General features: G+C 47.3%; 1 pseudogene; it reads right to left on the bottom strand.

The window, feature by feature from the left end:
- Positions 1–1,354: 1,354 nt before the first annotated feature.
- LOC136473880 (monooxygenase 1-like) lies at positions 1,355–27,765 on the bottom strand (annotated as a pseudogene).

The following is a 27,765-nucleotide window of genomic DNA, read 5'->3' on the forward strand; positions in this document are numbered from 1 at the left end:
CCTGGGTTTGGGCTCCGCCTCGCCCGACTCTTGGGTTTGGCCTCCGCCTCGCCCGGCCTCTGGGGAGGAACTCCGCCTCGCTCGACCCCGAGGCCAGGGGCTCCGTCTCGCCCGACGGAGACCCATACCGCCGTCAACCACTCCATTTCCAAGCGTATGGGCCTAGATCAAAGCTCTGACACCAGGAAGGAGACTGGCACGCCTCGATATAACCCACGACCACGATGGGCCATACCGGAGGGTTCACATCAGGAACAGCGTCGGGCGTACCGGTGCTGTTCTACCTAACCCCCGTACGAACACTGACGGGCACGTCAGTTCACCACGATGTCCGCTAGGACGGGATGGAGCGCCATGACCGGCGGACGACGCCTGCACATGGCGCCATTGACGGATAGGGTCGCGACGTAAAGCTGTCCCTGTTGACGTCTACAGGATCGGCGGGACCTCAACAGAGGAGAAGAGGGACCCGGTGATCCCGAAGAACTTCTTCTTCTCATTCTCTTCCTCCGCTGTAACCCCTGCTTTCCCTTGGCCTATAAAAGGGAAAGCAGGGCGTCCCATTAGGGGACATCGGAACTCATCGCAACACATCACAGGAGACTCGAATCCGATCAACTCATCAAACTCCAAACACACAACCGAGCAGTGTCTGAGCTCTCGGCACCCGTTCACCATTTCCATCAGAGACTTGGGACATGTCCCTCTCTCGCCCGTTTGTAACCCCTACTACGAACTTTCAGTGTTGGTAACACGAGCGGCAGCAACGAACTGGACGTAGAAACATTCTGCCCAAGCCAATATAAACCTCGTGTCATCTTAGCACACCATCCGAGTCAGACGCGAAATATTAGAAATTTACTTGTTGATGGCAACTCGAAACACCGACAATTAGAAATAATGATAGCCATTCATGGCTCTTAGTATAAATTTTGACTTCGCACAACAGAAATACAAACCGTTCTCTCTCTCTCTCTCTCTCTTTTGTGAGTGTAATTAGCAACTGCTTCATTTCAGAAACAAACTGACCATCAAGACTTGATCATTTGCTTTCAGTGTAGTGGTCAAAATGCAAAGTCAAAAAAAGGGAAAAGAAAAAAATAGATGCATTGTTTCATCTCATGTGGATGAAGCAAGCACAAATTATTCCAATATCCACATGCACTACACCACAACACCGCATCACCGTCAGACATCTGACGCTAAAAATTATATTTATCGATGGATGATTTGTCGCTAAAGATAACTCACGGACCATCTAACGCTAAATCCTCATTTACTGATTGATTGTCTGTCCCCATATGGCAACTGATGAATGTCATGATCCAGAAGGAAATGCATGCATTTTGGAATGCTAGAGGCGACCGCAGTCATAGTTGGCATGCCTGAGCGACCTACTGCCTAGGAGTGCCAAGACAGCCACGCAGGCAAGCTTGGTGACCAGCGACGACTATGGGCGCACCAGCGTCCCTATAAGAAAGCTCTCTAGAGACAGCATTGTTACCCTCAGCCTCCTCTCTCGGACATACTCCTGAATCGCGACACTGTAGTCACCGGCGGCGGCTCGTGACAACGACCGGGCGAGCACGACGGCGTCCTCAAGCGCCGACGAGCCGCCCTGGCCAATGAACGGGCCCATGGCGTGCATCGCCGGCGACCGTCACGACGCCCTTGTGGAAGGTGCCGAATGCGACCTGCCATGGAGGCCGGCACCAGATGCTGTTCACGACGTTCAGGGACTCTGGATCTGAGTTCTGGGCCATCTCGATGATCTCAGGAGGGCAATTATCTCGTAGCTTCTCTAGCATGGAATTCTTCGTGGCCATCACGTACGTCTTTGGTGATTATTCCTGGATGACATCATTGTAATAAGCGCTAGTTATTCGGTTATCACGCAGTTTTCTTGTAGTAGTTCAACAAACCATATACATATATACCTGTTGGAGGATTAGGCCTGGTTACGAAGAAATGAACTAGATCGTGGGTTACAGGCAATCTGCCGACAATGAACTCCTCTCCTCTTAATTGCAGAAACTCAGTCCCAAATGGATGTCTATGCGGATATCTAGTGAAACCACGGAGAGCCGTGCGAGGGATTATTTTGGGCGCAGACGTACTTGCTACCACCGAGCTTACGCCATCACATCCAATGAGAACCAGCACGTCGAGATCGATCAGTACATAGTTTCAGACAGAAGAATAAACAAAAAGAGAGGAATCAGATGCGTGAATGTGAAGAACTGGAGATACACCTTGGCCCTGATAGTGCAACCATCGACTGTAGTAAGAATGGCTCCATGGGTACCACCAGGATCTTGGTGGATCGCAACCACGTGGCAGCCGAAGCGGATTGCTCCTGAAGGTATGTTCTTGGCCATTGTCTCGATGAGATCCTTTCTTTTCAAGCATCGTTGTTCCTTATTCCTAACCAAATCAAGATTGGCCGACTTAGTGCCTTTGTCATATATAGGAACATGACTTTTTTTTTGGAAACGGCCGGCAGGAGTTCTGCCCGGCTTATTAATAGAGGAAGTATATAGGAACATGCACCAAGACTGGTTTTATTAAGTTTGTTTCGAGTGCTACTTTGGTATTTGGCATATCGTCGGAAACGTCGTTGTACTAAGTACTGACCTGATTGGTACCTGGCTAGTCTTGTTTCTCTGCTGCCACACGTCATGATGCCTGAAATGCCGAGTTAAAGCAAGCACTATTTATCCCTCAAGAAAAAAAAAGCAACCATATTGATTCTACTACTTCATTCCTCGTTTGATGCAAAGTTGGGACTTCTAATCTGCAAATTTGATACTGAATTGTCGCTTTTCAGTTTTCATTCCATCCGAAGCAATCAAAATGTAACTTTAGGAGCAGTTATCAGGATCAACAAGAGTAGTTGAGAGAAAACCTTGTTTTTTTTTAAACACAACTTCACGTGTATTTCATTAAGAAGAAAAACAGGACAATACAATCAAGAGCTATCCGAGAGAAGATGCCAGGATAGATCAAGGTAGCACTAGCATCAACAGGTAAGGCATACTGGACTACATCTAGACAAACTTTGCGACAACCAGGTAGAGACCATCACAAAGGCTGTGCTGCATCTGCCAGAAATGCCGAGATTGCCGTGAACCCAGCGGCAATCCACTCATCACCTTCGTGCAGCACCTTCCGTCTCGCCTGATCTGCCGTGATCGCCACATTGTCAAAGATGTGCGAGTTACGCTCTCTCCACAGCCGCCAAGACACTAGCAGCACCGCCGAGTCAAACCCCTTCCGCAGATCCCTGGGCACCTGCCGCCGAGCATCCATCCACCACGACGAAAGCGCTGTCCCCATCGGTGGCGTGAGCCGTTCCCAGCCGATGGGGCGTAGTAGGTGCACCAAAGCTCCCTTGCATAGACGCAAGAAGCCAGCAGGTGGTCGACCGTCTCATCCTCCTATCCGCAGAGGGCACACTCAGCAGTATCCTGTAGGCCATGCCTCCTTCTGCGATCCGCTGTCCAAATGCACCCCTGGATAGCCAGCCAAAAGAAGAACTTGACCTTCGGCGGAGCTGAGGCCTTCCATAGTTCCTTAGCTCCCAACAAGGACGACATACCCAGGAAGAACGACCGATAAGCCGACGACGCAGAATCAGCGCCGTCCGGCGTCCATCGCCAAACGAAGCGGTCACTGGCAAGCGGCCGAAGCTGGACGGCCTCCAACTTCTCCTAGAGATCGGCGTACTCGTACAACACCGGTGCGGTCAGTGCCCCGGTGATACGGCGCACCCATCAGCATTGGGCAAGCGCATCCCTGACAGACACCAACAGGAAACGGCGACCAACTGCTCGGTGTTAGATCGATCTCTTCCGATTGGTCCACGGGCCCTTAGATCCGCGTCCTGATTGGGGCACCAACCGCTCCATGGTTGGTAGGCCCCCGTCACACAGTGCCATAAAAAAGGAGGTGGGGCCGGGGCACAAGACACGAGGTTCACCTGAGCCGCCCGATACCCCACCTACAGTCTCTAAACCCTAAATAGATCTAGTGAGCGAGCGTTGCCAGCAACAGAAAGACCGCCACCGGCCACCGCCGCCTCTGCTCCACCGCCACTGCAACAGCGCCTTCACCGCCGAACATCACTGCGCCATCGTCAAGCAACCCCATGGCTAGCTCGTCTTCTACGAAGGCGGACGATGGTTTGCACCTCCGCAACCCATCTCTCTCTCAATCTATCTATAAATCCCGTACTAGTTCATGTTCTAGGACTTGCTGTTTATCCCAAATGTTAGTAAACATACTAGATCTATGGCCAGTTGATCCTATCAAATCTATCAATGGTATCAATCGCCTAACTAGGCGTAGATCTAGCTCATTGGGGTAGAAAACCGAGTAGAAGAGTAGAAGGAGGGGATTCGATTTGAAGAAACGGATCGGACCCCAACCCAAAACCCTAACTCAAGAGTAAGGACGAAGGAGGGGAGGACCTACTCGGACTCTCCACCACGCGTAACCACCGCCATCGCCCGGGTAGAATCCCGCCGTCGCGCGAGAAGGAGCTCCGCCGCCGCCTCGCTAGCGCACGGGGAGAAGCCGAGCCGCGCTTGTCGCCGTGCGCGCCAGCCCGGCCGAGGGCACCGTCACAGGACCGCTCGACGGCGGCGCGCTCGCTCCGGCGAGGGGACCTGTTGCGGCGCCGGTAAAATCTAGGGTTTTGGGGTTGTGCTCCACCGCAGCGCGTGTGGGGGCGTAAAGTGCACCACCGCGGTGCCGGTCGCCGGCGCCGCACACGGATCAAGCCGCACGCGTGCACCGGCAAAGGGCGCCATGGCGGCGCCACCACGCTTCTCTCTCGGGCCGTCGTGGTTTGGAGTGAGAGTGGGAGAGAGAGCCAATGCCGCGACGAAGAGAGAAGAGACAGTGAAGAATGACTTAGGGTTAGGGCGTCCGCGCCGTGCCAGGCCGTTTTTGTATCCGCCGAGAACGATGGACAACTGTCCGATCGCGATGAACGGCTGAGAGCCATCGGGCCGGATACAGCCCAAGCGGGCGAGTGAAATCCCGGCCTAGGCCCAGGTTACGGCCTGGGCGTGAGGGAGCGTGGGCACGAGCCGCCGCCGCATGACGAATTTGTTGCTGGGCCGCGACAGTGCGCAGCGCGCAAGCAGTTTCAGCCCAAGTTGCACAGTTACTTTTTGTTTTTGTTTTTTAATTTTCAGAAGCAAATTTTGATGATTTTTGACTAGTTTAAATTTCTGTTAAAATTTGAACCAACGGGATAATTTTTTCAGAGAGTAGATGAATGCTTTTGAAAAGTAGATAAAGAATTTTTTTTATTTTTCCGCTGCAATGTTAAAGTTTATTATTTTCTAATTAAATTTGAACCAACAGGAGAATTTAATTTGAAGAGCAGTTGAATTTTATTCAGTAAATTATAATATTGTTATTTTTCTGACCAATGTTGATAATAGCAATATTATAATGATTATTCATAAGTTTTTCTATGCATTAATTCTATTTCTGCCCAACGTTGATGTAGAATTAGTATATAAGAAAGTTTTATGTTTTAATTTTGTCCAACGTTAAATTAAGGCATACAATTATTATGACATTTTCTCACTATCTCTGACGGTGTTTTTCAGGACTCAACCCAATGGCTTTTATCTCGCACATATCGCCTCTTGAAGGGGGCAACTATATGGTATGGTGAGAGAAGTATAAACTAGCACTTACGTTGTCTGAAAATGACCTAGCGTTTACCTCCCCATGTCCTACAGAGCCAGTAGACCTAGTGAGGGAAGAAAATGAGTTTGATGTTTATTTCACTGCTCGGCAGCGAGATCATGCATAAGTGCGGATAAAATATGATCTCGAACGTAAGAAATGAGACATTTCAAACCGCAAGTGTTTGATGGTGGCTAAGTCCACAATTTCAGATGCTATAAGGGGATATATCCTAGATTCTGATACCGCCACAGAGTATCTTAAGAAAGTGGAGAGTCAGTTCATTGACTCTTCAAAGGCTTATGCCAGTACTTTGATCAAAAAACTGTTCAATGAGAAATACAATGGTGGCGGTATCAGAGAGCACATACTGAAGATGAGCAACACAGCTTCAAAGCTGAAGCCAATGGATTTTGGGCTCAAGGATGAGTTCCTGATTCATTTGGTTTTTTGCTTCCTTGCCTAAGGAATACGAAACTTTTGTTGTTAATTGCAACATGCAGCCCGACAAATAGGATATAGAGAAGCTCATTGCAATGTGTGTTCAAGAAGAGGAGAGGCTAAAAAGCTCACAGGGTGACTCTGCTAACCTTGTGAAGGACAACAACAAGAACTTCAATAAGAATGTCAAACCTTAAGGAAAAGCCCCTCAGAATGACCACCATCAGAATAACAATAATGCTCAAGTTGAGAAAGATCAGTATAAATGGTGCAAGAAGCATGGACATTACCAGAGGGACTGTCCAGACTTTCTGAAGAGCCTTCTAAAGAGAGGTGAGGATTTCATTATATTCATAGATGAATCATTGTATTTAAGTTATGCAAAATGTACTTGGTGGATTGATTCAGGTGCAGTTGTTTATGTTGTAAATTCATTATAGGGATTCCGTACGAGGACCCTGCAAAGAGGAGAAAGAAGAATTAAAGTTACAAATGGAGTTGAAGCTGAAGTTGAAGCCATTGGAGATCTCTCCCTAGAATTTGATGATGGTTTTAGACTACAGCTTTTAGATATTCTTTATTTACCCTCTTTGCGTAGAAACTTGATAAGTATCTCATGACTTGAAGATGATGGATATGATTGCCATTTTGGTAATGGCAAATGTCGGATTGTGTATAATAATAAGTGTGTTGGTCTTGCCTTCCGACAAGACAAGTTTTATTTATTATCACTTTCTGAGAATGTGAATGCTGTGAGCACTGAGAATAAGAATGCTTCCTCGTCTATGAATGTAACAAATAAGCGAAAAAGAGTGCATGATGTATCTTTGAAATTATGGCACTATCATTTAGACCATATTTCGAGGGGGAGAATAGAGCGATTGATTAAGAAATTAATTCTTCCGCCTTTAGAATTTTTAGATTTAGAGCAATGCATTGATTGCATAAAAGGAAAGTACGTTAAGAAAATAAAGAAAGATGCCAAACGAAGTGCAGGAATTTTAGAAATAGTTCACATAGACATCTGTGGTCCTTTTCCTGTGAAGAGTGTGGATGGTTATGATTCATTTATAACATTCACAGATGATTGTTCTCGTTTTGGCTATATTTATCTAATTAAGGAAAGATCGGAAGCATTGGATAAATTTAAGATATTTAAAGCTGAAGTAGAAAATCAGCATAGCTTAAAGATTAAGATAGTAAGGTCCGACTGTGGAGGAGAGTACTACGGTCGACACACCCCATATGGCCAAGTTCCTAGACCCTTTGCAAGGTTCTTACAGGAAAATAACATAGTAGCCCAGTATTCTACATCGAACGAGCCTCACCAGAATGGAGTAGCTGAAAGACGCAACCGTACCTTAATGGATATGGTGAGAAGCATGATAAGCTACTCTGCCCTATCGATAAGTTTATGGATGGAGGCGTTAAAAACCGTCATTCATATTCTTAATCGAGTGCCAAGCAAGTCAGTGCCCAAAACACCGTATGAGTTGTGGACAGAAAATGATCCCTCACTTAACTATTTATGTGTGTGGGGTTGTCCAGCTAAGGCAAAAGTTTTTAAGCCAAACATAGGGAAGCTAGACTCCAAGATAGTCAGTTGCCATTTCATTGGCTATCTAGAAAAGTCATAAGGTTGTCGTTTCTATTGTCCTGACAGACAAACGAAGTTTGTAGAAATAAGACATGCTGTCTTCTTGGAGGATGATATGATCAGGGGAGGCATGGTAGCATGAGAAATTAGTTTAGAAGAGAAGCGGATATATGTGCTCACTCCTATGATTTAGGAGCCATTCTTCACGCTACCTGTTGTTGCTGTACCAACAGTGCAAAACACTATAGTAACAACACCTGTTGTTAGCTCTCTTGTGGCAACAATGAATGAATATGAGGAGCCTGTCCTTCAAGATCCCCTAGTATCCGTTGTCACATATGAGGAAGAGCAACAACAACCTCATATAGAACAAGCGTCATCTAACGAGGCCCCTAGAAGGTCTCAAAGAGTTAGAAGATTAGCCATTCCTAATGACTACGAAGTTTATGAATGTGAGAAATTTCAAATAGATGGTGATCCCACCTTATTTGAAGAAGCCATGAGAAGCGCTCACTCATCCAAGTGGCTTGAAGCCATGGAAGATGAAATGAAATCAATGAAAACCAACGGTGTTGGGAACTTAGAAACAATTCCTAAAGGAGCCAAGACAGTAGGCTGTAAATGGGTCTACAAAACTAAACATGACTCCAAAGGGAATATAGAAAGGTTTAAAGCGCGACTTGTGGTAAAATGTTTCACGCAAAGAGAAGGTATAGATTACAATGAGACATTTTCTCCAGTCTCATGTAAGGATTCTTTTAGAATCATAATGGCGCTTATAGCACATTACGACTTAGAATTACACCAGATGGATGTAAAGACGGCGTTCCTAAATGGGAATCTAGAGGAAAATGTTTACATGGCACAACCGAAAGGTTTTATTGTGGAAGGAAAAGAACGTATGGGATGCCGCCTGAAGAAATCAATTTACAGATTAAAACAAGCTTCAAGACAATGGTATTTGAAGTTTGATAGTACAATAAGAAAGTTTGGGTTTTCAAGAAAATATAGAGGATAATTGTGTTTATGCAAAGTTCAAGAATGGAAAATACATTTTCCTAGTCTTGTATGTGGATGACATCTTGCTCGCTAACAGTGATGTTAATCTACTACTAGAAACAAAAAAGTTCTTGTTCTCAAAGTTGGATATGAATGATTTCGGTGGAGCTTCATTCGTCCTAGGAATAGAGATTCACCGAGATAGAGAAAAGGGGATTTTAGAATTATCGCAAAAGGCATACTTAGAAAAAGTTCTAAAGAAATACAGTATGCAAAATCGTAAGTCTTCACTTGCTCCCATAGTCAAGGGCGACAGATATGGGAAATTTCAATGTCCCAGAAACCAATATGAGATTGATCAAATGAAAGCGGTTTCATATAGTTCAGCTGTCGGAAGTTTACAGTATGCTCAAGTGTGTACTCGCCCTGACTTAGCATTTGTTGTCGGGTTACTTCACAGATATCAGAGTAATCCAGGAATAGAACACTAGAAATTAGTAAAGAAAGTTTTATCTTACCTGCAAGGTACGAAGGGTCTCATGATAACGTACAGAAGATCTGATTCCCTGCACATAGAGGGGTATACAGATTCTGATTATACGGGAGATGATAGAAAATCCACGTTAGGATACATATTCACTCTCGCAGAAAGAGCTATATCGTGGAAAAGCTCAAAGCAAACCGTCACTACATCGTCCACAATATATGCCGAGTTTGTAGCATGTTATGAGGCCACAGGGTAGGTGAATTGGCTGAAGAAATTCATGCCCGGGTTGAAAGTGGTAGACGACATACATAAACCACTCAAGTTATACTGCGATAATAATCCAGCAGTATGTTATACTCACAACAATAAGTCAAGCGGTGCTGCCAAACACATTGACATAAAGTATTATGTTGTGAAAGATAAAGTCTGGGATCATATAATTAGTCTTGAGCATATAAGAATAGAAAAGATGCTCGCGAATCCGCTTACAAAAGCTTACCACCCAGCGTGTTCAGGGAACACTTAGCCGGTATGGGTTTAAGGGAAAGCCTATGATTCCTAGACAATAAGGGCCTAGTTGAGAATCTGTTTCAAAACAGAGAGGTGCATTGTAGCTGTTTAATCTAATGGCAACTGACCGTGACGATGAGGCACGCTCTATGCACTGATCTGTGATGAGATGGGAACAAGATAAAGTAAGTAAGTTAAGTTTAAGTCATAAGGTGAGATCAAGGGGGCGAATGTTAGATTGATCTCTTCCAATTGGCCCAACGACCAATTGGACTCTTGAATCTATGCCCTGATCGGGGACGTCCAACCGCTCCATGGTTGGTGGGCCCCCATCGCACAGCATCATAAAAAGAGAGGTGGAGGCCGGGGCACAAGGCACGAGGTTCACCTGAGCCGTCAGACGCCCCACCTACATTCCCTAAACCCTAAACCGATCTAGTGAGGGGGCGTTGCCAGCAATGGGAAGACCGCCATTGGCCACCGCTGTCTCTGCACCACCACCACCGCGACAGCGCCTTCACCGCCGGGCATCACCGCGCCACCGTCAAGCAACCCCATGGCCAGCTCGTCTTCTACAAAGACGGCCGATGGTTTGCACCTCCGCAACCCCTCTCTCTCACTCTATCTGTAAATCCCATACTAGTTCATGTTTTAGGACTTATTGTTTATCCTAAATGTCTGTAAACATGCTAATCTATGGATGCTATCAAGTCTATCACTCGGAAGAAGTGCGGTGTGAAGAATTGGATGGACCCCGCTGGCAGCCAGGAGTCAGTCCAAAAACGAGCCGAGACCCCGTCTCCCAGCTCGACGGAGACCGAGCAGCTGAACATGGCACGTACTGGCCATCTTCTCCGGCTTGGATGGGAGCTTAGTCCATGGAGGCGCATCAGGCGCCCTCTTCTACCACTCCCACCTGAGACATAGGGCGAATCCAAGGATCCTTATGTCCGGGATCCCCAGGCCACCATACGGTTTTGGGGAACACACCACCGGCCATGCGACCTTACATTTTCCCCTGGCCACGGTGTCAGTACCGCACACCACATGAAGGCACGACGGCGCTTATCAATTTGACGGATCGCCCAAGCCGATATACAGCAAGTGATAGATACATGTACAGGTATGGCCGACAACGTCGCATGAGTGAGCATCAGCCTTCCTGCCGCATTCAAGAGACCAGCCTTCTAGGTCGGAATTCGCCTTGCGATGGCGTCCACCAGCTGCTGCTCATCAGCGCGGTGTAGGCGCCCCATTGAGAGCGGCGCACCCAAGTAGCGACACGGGAAAGGCGACAACTGGCAAGGGAACACCTGCTGGATAAGTGCGACGTCCTCCTCAGTACATCGGATCGGCGAGATGAGACATTTGTCGATGTTGGTGATCAACCCAGAAGCTCCAGCGAATAAATCCAGTATGACACGAATGCAACTGAAGTCTTCCTGTTTGGGCACGAGGAAGAGAACCAAATCGTCCGCGTACAGCGACATCCTATGGCCAAAGTGGTCACCAGGAAGGGGCGTTAGCATACCCTGCTTGCTGTCTGCTTCCACTATCATGGCATTGAGCACTTCCATAACAATTACGAACAGGAAAGGAGACAGCGGGTCACCCTGTCACAAACCCCATGCATGAAAGATGCGCCGGCCCAAGCGACCATTGACTAGCACCTTTGTGCTCGCAGAGGAGAGCATCGCAGCTATCCAATCTCTCCAGCTCTGCGGAAAACCCATGCGCTTTAATACTTCGAGCAGGAAAGGCCAAGCGACTGAATCGAACGCCTTGGCGATGTCAACCTTGAGCAGAATGCACGCATACTGCTGTGCGTGCAGCCACCGGCAGTAGAGCTACACCGAACGGAAGTTGTCATGTATCCGTCTCCCCTTGATGAACGTCGTTTGGTTGGCACGGACCAGAGCGTCCATGGATGGGGCGAGCCGCAATGCCAACCCCTTGGAGACTAGCTTAGTGAAGCTATGAATGAGACTAATGGGCCTCTGGTCCCTAAGGCCAGCCGGGGTCTCATTCTTTCGCAGGAGAACCATGGAGGTAAAAGCTCCTCCAGTCTTGCTGCCACAACGAGTTGAAGGCGCTACATATATCATCTTTTATAATAGGCCATGCAGCTCGGTAGAACCTTCCGGTGAAGCCGCCTGGACCTGGAGCACGGTCAGCCGGTGATTCCTGAATAATCTTGGCAATCTCGTCCTCCGTGAATGCCAACCAGGTCCTGCAAGTCCAGCCTTGGCAAATCAAGGCGTTCCCGATGAAGCCGCTGGAACCGAGTACCCAAAAGGGCATCTAGTACTCGAACACCGCTCCTAACTTGGCCTCGTCTGTGGTGAAGGTGCGACCCCCGTGTGTGAACGTTGGTATGTAGCTCTTGCATCTTCTGTGGCAGGCTTGGAGATTGAAGAACTTGGTGTTTGGATTCACCTACTAAAATTTAGGAGGTGTGTCGGAAGAATGTTGTATGGGGTGTTTGGATACTAATAAAAAAACAAATTACATAATCCGTCAGTACTTCACGAGACGAATTTTTAAGCCTAATTAATCTATCATTAGCATATGTTTACTGTAGCAAAACATTGTCAAATCATGGGCTAATTAGGCTCAAAAGATTCGTCTTGCAAATTAGTCGCAAACTATGTAATTTCGTAATTAGTCTATATTTAATACTTCATACATATGTCCAAACATTCGATGGGACAACGACTAAAATTTAGAAGGGGCAACCAAACACACGTGTTAGCATCACCATCCTTCAAAAAAACGGTACCGGGACTTTTGCCGAGCAATAGTCCTAGACAAGGAGGCGAGGCCTATATAGCGTGGCCACCTTGAGCTCCCGGCGCAGCTCAAGCTCCTCAGGAGACAGCAGCCTGGTTTCCTGTGCGACTTCAAGTTCAAAAATGACCACACGTGCGGCAGCAAGCTGAAAACGGACACTACCGATACGCTGTGCACTCCAGCGTTTCAGCGCTTTGGCGACATTGCACAGCTTGTAATCCAAGACTCTACAAGCATCAACCTCTCGAAGGGGACAGGTCTAGGCGGTCGCGACCACGTCGAGGAAGCCATCAACCTTTGGCCAAAAGGATTCCAAGCGGAACCGTGGCTGCGCCCAAGGATCCGTGCTGAGTACCAGCAACAAGGGAGCGTGGTCGGAGCAGTCTGTCGAGAGGCAATGCAAATTGTGGTAGGGGTGGCTCTCTAGCCACGGCACCATGGCGAAGACCTGGTCAATTCGTTCCATCGTCAGCCTACTCCTCTCTTTACTCCACGTATACATACGACCGGTAAGGTGGAGCTCGGCAAGCTGCAGAGCGTCAATAGTACGACGGAAGCGCTGCATGAGGCGACGGTTTAGCCTGTCATTGTTCTTGTCTTGCGCCTGATAGATCAAGTTGAAGTCACCGCATATCAACCAGGCCCCCGGACAGGAAGAGGCCATGCGCTGGAGCTCCGCAAGGAAGGCCTCCTTCAACGACTGTTCAGTTGGACCATAGACCGAAGTGAGCCAGCACTCCCCAACATCCACCCCGTCGACCGTCTTTAACAGCACCGCGACTGAAAAAACGGCAATGGTGGGGTTTGATCCCCTCCACATATCCCTGCGCGCCATGTTGAACCAATGGTGACCACCGAGTTCTCGATCTATTGGAGCTGGCTTACAGCCGGTCCGGCTCGTTACCACGAGCCTGCGCTCCCACAGGTCCCAGATCCACCAGAGCTACAACATATAAGGCCTTTGGGTCTTACTCAACCCAAAAGACTAGCCTTATAGGTGAGGGTTCTCCCACCTTATATGTTGTGCTCCCTCACCATCGCTACACGATGTGGAACTAAACCCCAACAATCTCCCCCTTAGTCACACATCGGGGTGCCCCCGCCATATGTGACGCTCGAGATTTTTTTATTGGGTTTAGCTTTTTTGACCATGAGCTCCGATACCAATTGTTGGAACCGGTGATGACCACCGAGTTCACGATCTTGGAGCTAGCTTACAGCTGGCCTGGCTCGTTACCACGAGCCTGTGCTCCCACAGATCTCAAGTCCACCGGAGCTACAACATATAAGATCTTTGGGCCTTACTCAACCCAAAAGACTAGCCTGAATAGGTGAGGGTTCTCCCGCCTTATATGTTGTGCTCCCAGGTTCTCCCGCCTTATATGTTGTGCTCCCCTACCATCGCTACACGATGTGGGACTAAACCCCAACAATCTCCCCCTTAGTCATACATCGGGGTGCCCCCGCCATATGTGACGCTCGAGATTTTTTATCGGGTTTAGCTTTTCTTACCACGAGCTCCAATACCAATTGTTAGAACCGATGGTGACCACCGAGTTCTCGATCTGTTAGAGCTGGCTTACAGCCGGCTCGGCTCGTTACCACGACCCTACGCTCTCACAGGTCCTAGGTCCACCGGAGCTACAACATATAAGGCCTTGGGCCTTACTCAACCCAAAAGACTAGCCTTATAGGTGGAGGCTTCTTCCACCTTATATATTGTGCTCCCCCATCATCGCTACACGATGTGGGACTAAACCCCAACAATCTCCCCCTTAGTCACACATCGGAGAGCCCCCGCCATATGTGACGCTTGAGATTTTTTTATTGGGTTTAGCTTTTTTACCATGAGCTCTGATACCAATTGTTAGAATAGGTGGTGACCACCGAGTTCTCGATCTGTTGGAGCTGGCTTACAGCCAGCCCGGCTCGTTACCACGTGCCTACGCTCTCATAGGTCCTAGGTTCACCGGAGCTACAACATATAAGGCCTTTGGGCCTTACTCAACCCAAAAGACTAGCCTTATAGGTGACGGTTCTCCCACCTTATATATTGTGCTCCCCCACCATCACTACCCCCGACACACCAACAGAAGGCAGGAAGGAGTAATCGAAATCTGGTCCCATTAGTTCATTGATCATGGACACAGAAAATTCAGCAACTTTGGTTTCCTGAAGGCAAACCATAGAAGCACGTTCCTGAACAATGATGTCCCTAACGGCTGTGCGACGTGCCCGGCTATTGAGGCCACGGGCGTTCCAGACTAGAAATTGGTTGTAATTCATGAAAAAAATAGCGGCGCGACAGATGACGACTATCCTTCAGATGTCGAATGCTAGAGCAGCGGTCCGGAGGCCTCCAGCAGGGAAGAGCTCGCGCATGGCCGCACGCTTGGAGGAGGCTAGGGGCTCCTTGAAGGCCCGATGATGGAACCTATCGGCGTAGGAGGCATCAAGACTCTGTGGCGGCAAGGATCTCCCCGCCGGCCTCCACTTCCTCAGCATCACCTTCTTGGCTTGAATTTCCAGTTTTGGGTCACGGAGATGCGTCAGCGATGCGATTCGCACGCTACACCGGCGAGAGGTACGACGAAGCGAAGTGGAGTCAATGAGCGGCTCCTGCAGAGGGAGTCGTTGAAGTCGGGCAGCGACATTCCTGCTGCCTGCATGGCCGGTGCCATCGGCGCCTGGGTTACCTATGCCACAGGCGCAGGGTTCTCGATCTCGTGAAGCAGCCCAGGATTAGCAGTAGATGATGTGTTGCATGGGCCCATATCCTCCGTACCGGGCCAAAGGCAGAGATTTGCCCAGCCAAATCTTCAACCACTGGATCAGAAACAGGACCATGACCCAGCTGGCATTCCTACCCAGTCCGGCATGAACTCGCGCACTCGGGGTCTCAAGCATGAAGCTGGCCCAGGATGTCTCCCCCTCCATTGGGGTCTGCAGGAAACCCGGCCCATCCCGGTCCAAGGGCCTACTGCCATGCACGACCATGAGCAACGAAGGGTCATCGCAGAGTAGCTTCCCTAGGGAGTCAAAGATGTCCTTCCCCAGCTTTTCACACGCCATGAGGGCCTTGATCTTCTCGTCAGGGTTGTGAACGCACGGCTCCGGGATGAAGATGATCTTCTCGTCAGGGATGAAACGTGGGTGCATACACCACGCCGCAACGAAGAACTCGCGGCCATCATCCGCCGACACATCCCTCGGTAAAACAACTTCGACGTCCGCATAGGCGGGACCAAGGATGGTCTGCGCCGTGGAAGCATTCCGGGCATGGAGGGGCACACGCCTCATCCCCACCAACACTCTGTACCTGAACGACCCACCGGAGGCCATCGAGGTCCTCCGCCAAGGCCGCCAGATCAAGGAGAACTGAGCCCCCACCGCCAGAGTGGCGAGAACTCGGTCCCTGTCCTCGCGACGTCTGAACCGCACAACGAAGTCCTCAGGGTCATGGCGACGGACCTCAGCATCTTCCCCCGCCACACCGAAACGTTCAAAGAGGAACTGGCGGACCATGGCTGGCGACACCGGGGGCCTGGTACCACCAACGATAGCGACAAGCGCAAGGCCGAGTTCGTCCTCCGCAGCCTGCAACTCCACGGAGCGAGGAACAACGACAAACTCCGTGCGACGCGGCCGCGCCGAGCGGCCCTCCGGTTCCACAGCCCCGGGGGACCCCACCGGAGGGGGAGGAGGCGGAGTCGGGGGAGCGCAGCAGCGAGGGACTGACGGTTCTAGTGGCATCAGATTACTTAAGTGGTGCATCACTGCATCAGTTCAGTAGCTTTGTAAGGGTACAAGCTTGAGCGGAGATGAGATTGGCAGTTTCCCTGAGCTCTGCAGCCACTCCAAGTTGCTCCAGAACTCTCCATCCGTTGGCATGAACACCAACTGCCACTCCATCTGCTCGTAAGGTCCCAGATTTCTCCAGCACCAGACTAGCAATCCCTTTCCTATACTAGTATATTGTCCGTACTAACGCTACGGTAACATTTAAAAAAATATAAATCATAAAACTAAAATTAATCGTAATACTAAAAAATAAATCAACTATGAAAGAAACACAAATTCATTGTCTCGCAAAGAATGGTCATTTCTCACACAGAAAAAAATAAACACGCCCACAAAACGCTTTAGTGTCAGGTGCACCTGTTTTAGCGTTGTGGCAGTCATCATAGCTGTCAGATACATCTCAGATCCTGAATACATATCAGACACCAATCCATTACACGTCAGAAAATTGAACATGTTAATTTATTAATACATTTCTGGTAGCATTTGGCTACAGCCGTCAAAAAAATCTTCAAGAATTTCCTAGAACATCGAGGTAGATACAGACCGGTTGCCTCCATTCAGACTTGATCATGCATCTTTTAAATCCTGCAACATGGGCAACAGCACCAATTTGGATAAATTTCTTAATAGTGGAGTATTGCCCACAGAAGCAATTGCACATTGGCAAGTATTACTGTATTAATCATGATATGTGTTAAACAAATTGGGCCCAGTTTAGTTCCCCAAGAATTTTGCAAAATTTTTCACATTCCCCGTCACATCGAATCTTTGGACGCATGCATGAAGCATTAAATATAAATAAAAAATAAAACTAATTACACAGTTTAGACGAAATCCACGAGACGAATCTTTTAAGCCTAATTAGACTATGATTGGACACTAATTGCCAAATAACAACGAAAACGCTACAGTGTCCATTTTGCCAAATTTTTTGCATCTAAACAAGGCCTCGGTGGGACTGGCTGAAACTGGTACTGGCGCTGAAACTAAAACTGAAGCACGTAATCAGATAAATATATAGCAGTGCCAAAACTGAAACTGACGCTGGCTCAAGGAGACAATACAGGGTGGTAGCCTAGCCTCATAATAGACTCAACACAAGCACAGATGATGACTGAAAGGGAAATGGTGGATAACACTAACACCTAGCAGGCTGGCACTGCAAATTTGCATTGCCTGGACAAGCATAACAGACAAGAGGATATACTCGGAACACATATGATGGATTAGGTAGGATTAAGCACAAGAATGGTAGCTACTGCTTAGATCAGGAATTCAAGTGTGGTTTGGTTAAAAAAGGAAGGTCAACAAAGATTACCTGATCAGCATATCTCCCAAGCTAACCGGTACAACCTGCACAAAGCAAAATGACAGTATATTATCAGATGGAGAACAAGGGGGCAAAAGAAGAAATCAGCTGTTGTCAGGCTTTCTTTCAAGAGGCAATCTTTAGATGGAGAACAAACTGCTGAAATATGTATATTTCACTCAGATGTGTAAAATATTCATTAGATTAAAGAGCAGCAAAAAAGTAGTCTAGACACTACTAAATACTGTTATGTGATGAAAAAAAAACTCAGATGTGTGAAATATTCATTTGCAGCCGGGCTTCTGGAAGGCATATAAGAGATGGAAATAACTGGAAGCATTGTTGTTTGAATTCCACTGTGTGCACTATGATGAAAGTTGACTAAATTGAAATCCCAATGAAATACGGGATGGGAGTAACAGCTTAAAGGTTTGAAGCCAATTCAATGATTGAGAAGCGTGTAAGTGACAATGCTTAAATGGAGTATGCAGTAAAAAACGCATCATCGTGTACAGTTTTCTACAAGAAGAGCAAGAGTTATATGTAATATAAAAAGTTTAAGGACGCAGAGACTCACATGAGGATCAATTTCCATTAGTCTCTGCTCCAATCTTTGTATTCTAGAAATAAGTGCAGCTTCAACAACCTGAACACATGGAAATCATGATGAAAGATCAGTTCATATTTCCAACCGACACTTTAAATTTACATGAAAATGCAACATTTTCTTAAAAGTAAATTACCCGTGCTAACGCTACGATGGCATCAAAAAAAATAAATCATAAAACAAAATAAATCATGCTTAGAAAAAATAAATCATAAAACTAAAATATGTCATGCAATCGGCGGGGAAGGCCTCGACGGTGGCTGATTTCTCCTAAAGTTTGGTGACTCCTCCATGACTGCAAAGATGATAAGAGAAACCTCATAATGCCCAAAGTTCATATAGATAAGCTGCTCCAGTATGTATATAGCCAGAATGAGCCAACAAAAATCTCCAACCTTCTATGATTTTTTTTTATTTTTCAAAAATTAAAAGTACTCAATGTACTCGGTAGCTAGAATAGAAAAGCTGTAGAAATAATTTTGCTTCATACCTTATCTTGATCATACATTCTGATATCTTTGACGATGAACTTTAGACCAAATCATGAAAGAACGGCCGTCTGAACAGTTTATACTTTAAAAAGATGGATACTTATTGAGTCAATAAAAACATGTTTACCAACCATAAGATCATCATAGAGTCCTGCAATTGGATTGGCAGCTGCAAGAACTGAAGTCCTCGAATTGAGTCCTGTTGGAATGCCAGCTTCGGCAATAGATATTGTCTGATGCTCCATAGCCTCATGAATTGCAACTCTGGAATAGCATAAGAAAACGGGGACTGTGTTAATGTGGTTTCGAGAGCAGACCAAAAAAAGGAGATGTAATATGTTTATTCTAGTTTCACCAAACATATAAATTGATTGATGCCTACCTGTCTTCAAGTCTCATCTTGTCAAATTCATCGATACAAACTATTTTCATCTATCCGATGAAATAGGTATCTCTTACCAGCACAGTAGCCTAAAATAATTCGCTGATCTAAACTTTTCGAGATGTAAAAAACACGCCTTTAAGGTAAACCAAGACGGATGGAGTGGAAGAGCAAACCCTAACCTTCGAACCGATCCCATGGACAGGAAGCGGGGTTCCTGGTGACCGGCCGCGCGAAACCGGAGGCCGCTAAGGACAAGAACCGGGGCAGGGGTCGCCCCCACGGCTGTGTCGCATGAGGCCTCCCATGGAACCGGAACGCGAGCGCGAGAAGCCTTCTCCTCGCCAAGGCAACCCGAGCCGGTGCTCCTGGGCACGTGGCCGACGACGGCCTCAGCTCGCCGTGGCCCTCGCGCGGCTGCCCCGCTCACTACCGGACAGAGCATCTTTGCCGAGGGCTTGAGGATTTGCCGAGGGCAAATGCTCGGGCACTCGGCAAAGAGTCTTTGCCGAGGGCCACGCCCTCGGCAAAGAACAGCCCTCGGCAAAGACAAGCACACGGCAACAATAATTCTTTGCCGAGGGCTAAGCCCTCGTCAAAGGGCCGGCCCTCGGCAATATCGCCTGACACGACTTCCATCCCCTGCCGTCAATCTTTGCCGAGGGCATCACCGTTAGGCCCTCGGCAAAGACTTTTTAACCGTTTTTGAAATTTTTCTTTTTAAAAATTCTTTGCCGAGTGCTCCTGGCCCAGCACTCGGCAAAGACAGTCTTTGCCGAGTGCCAAGCTGGCACTCGGCAAATTTTCAGTTTTTTTTTTGTTTTTTTGACCCCAAATTTTTTGTTGGGCCCGCCTACATTGTTTACAACTTCATGTTCAAATTTGATGTTTTTTCTAGTTTTTTTGTTATATTTGGTTGATTAATTTGATTATGTTGAATTTTTATATATAATTCAAATTTGAACTGCAAGTGCATGGAATATTATAATCTAGTGCTTCGAAAAATGTTATTCATGGTATTTGGTGTATGTTGAGTCTCTATCCACGAACTCGCATCAAATTTTGCGCATCTTCTTCACGTAACATGACGAGCCACTTGGCGAAAAAGTGTTTTAAAATTATATAAAGTCCATACGAAATCCGAAAATCACAAAACTTGTCGAGGTGTCATGTTATCGCATGTGTAGGCTGTGGTAAAAAATTGAGAATGTTTCGAGCAAGTTACGACGTCAGATGCATAAAACCCAGACATCTCCACAAGTTTCGAGCAAGTTGCGACGTGGAGATGTCTGTGTTTTATGCATCTGACGTCGTAACTTGCTCGAAACATTCTCAATTTTTTACCACAGCCTACACATGCGATAACATGACACCTCGACAAGTTTCGTGATTTTCGGACTTCGGATGGACTTTATATAATTTTAAAACACTTTTCCAGCAAGTGGCTCGTCATGTTACGTGAAGAAGATGCGCGAAATTTGATGCGAGTTCGTGGATAGAGACTCAACATACACCAAATACCATGAATAATATTTTTCGAAGCACTAGATTACAATATTCCATGCACTTGCAGTTCAAATTTGAATTATATATAAAAATTCAACATAATCAAATTAATCAACCAAATATAACAAAAAAACTAGAAAAAACACCAAATTTGAACATGAAGTTGTAAACAATGTAGACGGGCCCAACAAAAAATTTGGGGTCAAAAAAACAAAAAAACTGAAAATTTGCCGAGTGCCAGTTTGGCACTCGGCAAAGACTGTCTTTGCCGAGTGCTGGGCCAGGAGCACTCGGCAAAGAATTTTTTTTAAAAAAATAAAAACATCTTTGCCGAGGGCCCTGGATCTAGGCCTTCGGCAAAGACCCAAAACCTAAAAACCCGACGTCGGCCCAAAATCCCCAAAATCCCTCTTGCGCCTGTGCTCGGTTCTTTACCCTCGCCGCCCGCCCGCCACGCCGCTGGCCGCCCCGCCTACGTGCCGCCCCGCGCCTGGCCGCCCCTCCCCCGACCTCAGCTCCCACCGGCGGCCGCCCCGCGCCCCACGCCGGCCCCCCTCTTCCACCCCAGCCACCACCGCCGGCGGCCTCCTGTAGCTGCGCCCGGCCGCCCCGGCGCCCTTCCCCGGCGTCCCGCACTGCCCGCCCCTGGCGTCCCTCACTAGGCTCCCCCGACGTCCTGCACCCGGCACAGCCAGACTTGGGAAGCTGCGCGGCCGGAGCAAGTCTTGAGCGAGGATCAGTGTGCCGCCGAAGCACCCCATGGCCAAGGCCAAGAGAGCCACCGCGCACCCGCCCACACCAAGACCGAGAGCCAGCGCGCCGATCCGCTCCCGGTTGACGAGGTACGCCGCCGCTGCCCATCAATCTATAGTTGCTGAACTGCTGGTGGTGTCGCCCCAGTGGCGAAAAAAATAAACTTATATTGTCAGATGTGTATTTAGACTACTTGTGCATGAAACCTTTGAATCCTACTTACAGTATTATATCGATTGTCAAATGGAATTACACTTTGATCAGTATTGCTATGTTGTGTCTGTGTTCATTTGCATCCCACTGCAACCCCCCCCCCCCCCCCCCCCCCCCCTGGTTTATTTGCAAAAAAAAATACAGAGCTCTGTTTTCATTTTTTATGCATCACACCTGTTTATGTAGTGGGCAAAAACACAGATCAAGCAGAGAATGAAAAATCGATGCAGGACCATAGAGCACCTTGCTATCTAACAAAAGAAAAAGCATCCTCTCAGGAAAAAAAGGGACAAAAGAAAAAACTGAGAGGCAGCCCTACTGAAGAACTTGGCACTGCTAGTCACCAGCGCAGATAAAAAAACAAATTGCAGATACATAACAAATATATTACTTACTTTATGCATATCTAATGTATTGATTGGGCTAATCTATTGGTTTGAACTGAGCAATTAAACCAGAATTGGACGCATCCAGCCACCCAGCCAGGATAGGACGCAGGGAGGCAGCCGTGGCAGCTGCCAAGCTATAGCTGTCCGCCGACCAGGAAAATTGGCTGCCAGCTGGGGAAAGGAGGCTTCAAGTGATTAAACCATAATTTTCAGCGTTTAGACATAGCAACTTATAGCGGAATGACCAGGGAAACTAAAAAGCTACCCTGTCACGGTTATTACACCCCTAACCGAACAACTCAGTTTCCTGGTAGTGGTACCATGACCGGTGCCAGAACACAAGCTAAAAGGCAATTCATCATTCATGTTTTCAGAAGCAACATATATGAATGGGGAAAAAACCCCATGGTATAGGGACAATAAAATAAAAGAAGCTATGACACTCAGATTGGTAAGGTAGGTAACAGGTAGCTGTGAGAACTTTACACAATGTCAACCAAATTCAGAGTTAGTTAACTAATATATGCTAATAGGTAGTACATGCCAACGTTACTACATTAGGCAGTACTGCAGTAGTACTGCTCATTATCTGACAAAGGGAACTGAAAATAACATAAACCTACTGGCTACTAGCCACCAGAAGTTGGAGAAAGTTGGTCCGGAAAAATCCCAGATTTCCCCATAACCTTGAGTTCTGTTAATCTACTCAATTTGCATTGCCACAATGAGCCTGCGAAGAGCAGAACATGTTAAGATATTGTAAAGGCAGCAGAAATATTGCGAGATCACTACACCCCTGGACCCTGGCATTATTCAGTACAGATCATGATGCTTGCTCAACACTTGCCCTGCCCCCGTTCTGATTACATAAAAATTGCGTTTGGCAGGAATAAAACTGGGATAGCATGCCATAATTTAATCTAGGATAATGCAGCATGCTCCATATTTTCTGTAACAAAAACACGCTGAATAAAACTGAACAGTGATCGTGATTCCATATATCTTTTTTTGCATACCTCTTGAGCTTGCCAAATGACCCATCATGATTGATGTCAGCCTTGATAGCCTCAGATAGCAACTTCTTGGTCCATCCAACGATTTTGGGTTTTGTGTCGGGGGTTTGCACATCCGGAATGAAGAGTCTACGTAGAGAATCTGCAAAAAAAACATTGAAACGAAAAAATGGCAGCATAGCTTAATGTGTAGTCAAATGCAACTTTTTTTTGGACTCAGTTATTCACCAAGAAGGCTTGAGGATTCAGAAACTCACATGTTGTACTAGTAGTGCTGAAACCATGCTGATTTGGCATAATAAGTTGGTGGAAGTATCAGACTAATTAAAATTCTTGTTCGTGGAAAGAGTTGTAACACCTAGCATATTATATTCTTGTTCATGACTAATTAAAATTCTTGTTCATGATCAATTTTTTTTAAACCCGTCACGAGCACCTCAAGTCCATGTTTTTGACCAAATTCTCCTTCTTTATGTTTTTTCGAATTTTCTGAAATTCATCTAAAATTCTTAATCTTTGGATGTGGTTTTTGTTTGAGATGGATGCTACTTGATCTTGTGAAGCGGTGTCCAATATCTCAGCTTGATTGGTCTCAATTTGATCAAGGTTGGATTTTCTTGTGACTCTCGAACTTCAGTTTTAGTTCTGTTCCTACAGGCCTTTCTCCAGTGCTTTGCCTTCAGTCTGCTAGCATAGTCACTAATCTTCAGGAGCTTCTTCCTTTGTGGGGTGTTAATGGTAGTACAGACTTTCCAGTGTTTGAAACGCTCAGCTGTGGCACTCTATTCTGCAATGTCCGGCTCTCTAATTTTCAACCACCACCAGAACTTTCCGTGCTCCTTGTTTATGTGTTCATTCAATCATAGCTGCTGTAGTATGCAGTCTTTTCACCAGCATATCTCTTCCTAATGTTGCTGTCAGATTCAAGCAATAGTGTTTAAACTATTCAAAACTTCTATTGCTAATCATATTACTTTATTCCCTATTGCTTGAACTGCTCACGGTAGAACCTTTTTGTTTTTGCTGTTTTCTTTTGAGCTGTCCACAGTTAAATTGCTTATGCGGCTATTTGACATCGTCACTCGGCCTCTGCCAGAATGCGCTGTAGTCATAAGACCATGGACGTATGCGTGATGGTGAAGTGATCCAACTTCTGGAGCAATGCGGGTCGGTGGTGTGGGTGAGGCGTTCCAGAGCATGCGGTGGCTGCGTGTCAGGAGCTGGGCCGCTGGATGGGCTCCCAAGCTGGGCAGGGACAGGAGCGACAGCCCAAGCTGGGCTGGGACGGGAGCGGCAGAATAAAGACCAGAGCAGCCATCGGGGAGAGGCATCGAACAGAACTGAACCCGTCATCTTCTTGCTCTGTACTCGTCCAAGAACCTCCCCTGTTGCTGTTCTTGCTCCTCCTCTCCGATTCCTTGCTCCTCCCTGTCTAAACTCCCTCCGATTCCCTGAGTCTGAGTTTCCCAAACATATACATTGGCATCCAAGTCAGAAGTCACATTAACTGTTCGAGTGAAGTCACTTTTTGCATTATCAGTTCTGCGGTGACATTTAGCGATGCAAGTAAAATAATTAAAATTAATCATATTAAAAAATTGAACAAATGTTGGGGATGTAGCTCAATTGGTATATTTGGTGAAGGCATTTTGCACATACTGCAAAACAGCTGCTCTATCGAACTGTATGCTGTCCAGTGACATCAGTTGTGGAAACCTCACCGTGCAGGGAAGGTGCTGCCGAATTTTTTAACAAATACTAACCTGTTGCCTTTTTATATTGCAGAGGATCCGTCGGAGGGGACCAGAGGACCCCGATCGTCTTCGTGGGCGTTGCGGGTCTACCTGCACCGCGTCGTAGGTGTTGAAGCAGTCCATCAGCAAGTCTGATGCAAGACAGGTGGAGCTGTCCCGGGCCCAGTACCTTGAGGTAGACGAAAAACATTAATAATGATTCGTTTTGAGATTAAGTCGGTTTAATTTTATTTTTTTCTATGTCAAATAATCGATGACTTGTAGGTGATTCCCTGGTGGTGTCGATCCCACTCTGTGTGCTGGGAGATGATCGTGGACAGGTGGTTGTCCAACGACTTCGCTCAGAACCACGCGAGGCAGCGGGACCAGCGTCTGCTGAGGCGAGGTGCTACTCACCATCAAGGTAGCCACAGCCTCCCCGCCTACAAACAAGCATATGTAAGTGATTTTTTTATCTTATTTGACGCTGAATTTTGCCTTATTTCTCACCATCTTGCCGTCTTACTCGCAGGAGGCTGCACACCCGGGCGTGGAGGTCTCGGAGTTCTCTGTATGGGCTATGTCCCACATGGGCAGGGCGTCTTCCTCTGTCTCCTTCGACCCGTCTGCCCCGCGCGAGGTGTACTTCGACCCGACCGTGCACACTAAGGTCCAAGAGTACACCTCAAAGGTGAGAGAGGTCCATGGGGAAGATTACGATGTGCGCACTGAGCCCATTGATGCAGAGACCATCATGAGGCTAGGAGGAGGCAAGAAGCATGGGCGGCTGTGGATTGCAGACGGCGCCATCGACTCCACCACTGTTTCCTCTCTCGACGTGCTCCGAGCACGGAGCACGAGCTCCAGTCAGCCCATACGCCCACGGCCTACTCCGTCACTGCAGCGGGTCGACGCTCTCGAGGTACGTCCTGTTTTACTCGTCGTACGTTCATCTTTGCACACCTAAGTTACATTTGCATTACTGAAACATTGAAGTTTGTATTGCAGGCCGAGCTGCAGGCCCAGAAGCTCGTGGTCGAGGCTCAGAGCGCGCAGCTGCAGGCCTAGAGGGAAGCGTTCGCGGCCCAGGAGAGGAGGATGCAAGAAATAGAGGCCTTCATGCGGAGTGTCCAGCAAGGGGGTGTACCTTTGCCATTGGCAGCTCCTCCACCGCCTACTTCTACAGCCACTCCTATAAGTATGAAAGTTCACTCTTACTAGATGCTTCCTTGACATACAACCATGGTTGACATACAAACTTACTAGATGCTTGACATATAAACTTACTAGATGCTTGACATAGAAACTTACTACATGCTTGCACTAGCTATGACATACAACCATGCTTGACATTCTCAATTTACTAGATGCTTGACATAGAAACTTACTAGATGCTTGCACTAGCTATGACATACACCAATGTCTCACATAGAAACTTACTAGATGAATCTCACACATGCAACCTCTTATCCTTTTTGCAGCCTCCGTCGGCGGGTTCGAATAACCCCGCTCATGCGTCACCGAATGATGGAGCCTTTGCTTCACCATCGTATCATAGGCCGCCTTTTTGAGGAGTTGTGCTTCGTCATGTGCTTGGACTTGAGCTTCACTTATGGTTGTGACTTGTGCTTGGACTTGATGGACTGTGGTTGTGAATTTGTGACTTGTGGTTGTGATATTTGACTTGTGGTTGTGATATGTTGTTATTTGAGTTGTGGTTGTGATATAATGCGTGAAAATGGTTTCGTTGTGATATATATATGTGATTATTGTGATGTTTATGATATATATGTGACATGTGATATAATGTGTCAGTGGAATGCAAAAAACAAAAAAAATTACAATTTCGGTTGATTTGCCGAGTGCAATGGTCATGGCACTCGGCAAAGCTGGCACATTGCACTCGGCAAAGATTTTTTTTTAAAAAAAGCAAAAAATCTTTGCTGAGTGCCAAACTGAGGAGGCACTCGGCAAAGAGCTTTTTTAAAAAAAATAAAAAAATGTCTTTGCCGAGTGCCTTACCGCCGCGGCACTCGGCAAAGAGTTTTTTAAAAAAAAATAAAAAATGTCTTTGCCGAGTGTCTTACCGCCGCGGCACTCGGCAAAGAGTTTTTGAAAAAAAAATGTCTTTGCCGAGTGCCCTAACTGTCGGCACTCGGCAAAGGCGCCGTCAACGGAGCAGCGCCGTTGACGGCTGCTTTTCTTTGCCGAGTGCCGCCGTTGGCACTCGAAAAAGGATTTGCCGAGTGCCCGACAAATGGCCCTCGGCAAAGAGGCTCTTTGCCGTTAAATTTTTTTCCGAGAGCTCTTTGCCGAGGGCGGTACTCGGCAAAGCCTTTGCCGAGGGCCCTGGGCCCTCAGCAAAGAGGGCGCCTCCAGTAGTGGCTGGCGCCCCAGCCGTGGCTGCCCCGCTTCCTGGCTCCGTATGCGAGTGAGAGAGAGGAAAGGATTCGGAGGAGTCGCCGTCATGGCTAGAACTAGAAGACAGGGCGAGGAAGTAGCGGATTGTGTTTCAATTTTTTTTCGGAGAAAAAAACACTCCCGTGAGGGATCGAACCACCGCCGTTGGGCGTGGGCGTGGGTGTGGGCGTGGGTACCGGGGGAGGAGGGAGGGCGCGGGTGGGCGGTAGGGATGCGTGGGGGTTGACACTGCACATCCATTGAACATCAACCGTTGGATATGATTGAGTAAGGAGAGAGAATAAAAGATAGATGATCCGGTGCGTACGTTTTTATAATGGTGAATCTCTGGGTGCATTTAGTGGTGTGGATGTAGTTAAGATCATCTCTGTGGAGAGGGTAATTGTTGGGTGGACGTAGAATAATTTGAACTGATGTATTATAGAGGTAGAGATAGAGATAGAGATAGAGATGCATGCCATGTTCAGAGCTACTCAAGTCATATTACCCTATAGGGGAAAGGATAAATTAACTGTGATGTGGAGCAAGTGCACGCACCAGTGAAGAGCGAGAGCAGTGGCAAGGCCGCAGATGCCGCCGCCGACAATGACGATGCCATGGGCTTCCTCCTCCAT

The sequence above is a fragment of the Miscanthus floridulus genome, chromosome 8 (assembly GCF_019320115.1).
Source record: "Miscanthus floridulus cultivar M001 chromosome 8, ASM1932011v1, whole genome shotgun sequence".
Lineage (NCBI taxonomy): Eukaryota > Viridiplantae > Streptophyta > Magnoliopsida > Poales > Poaceae > Miscanthus > Miscanthus floridulus.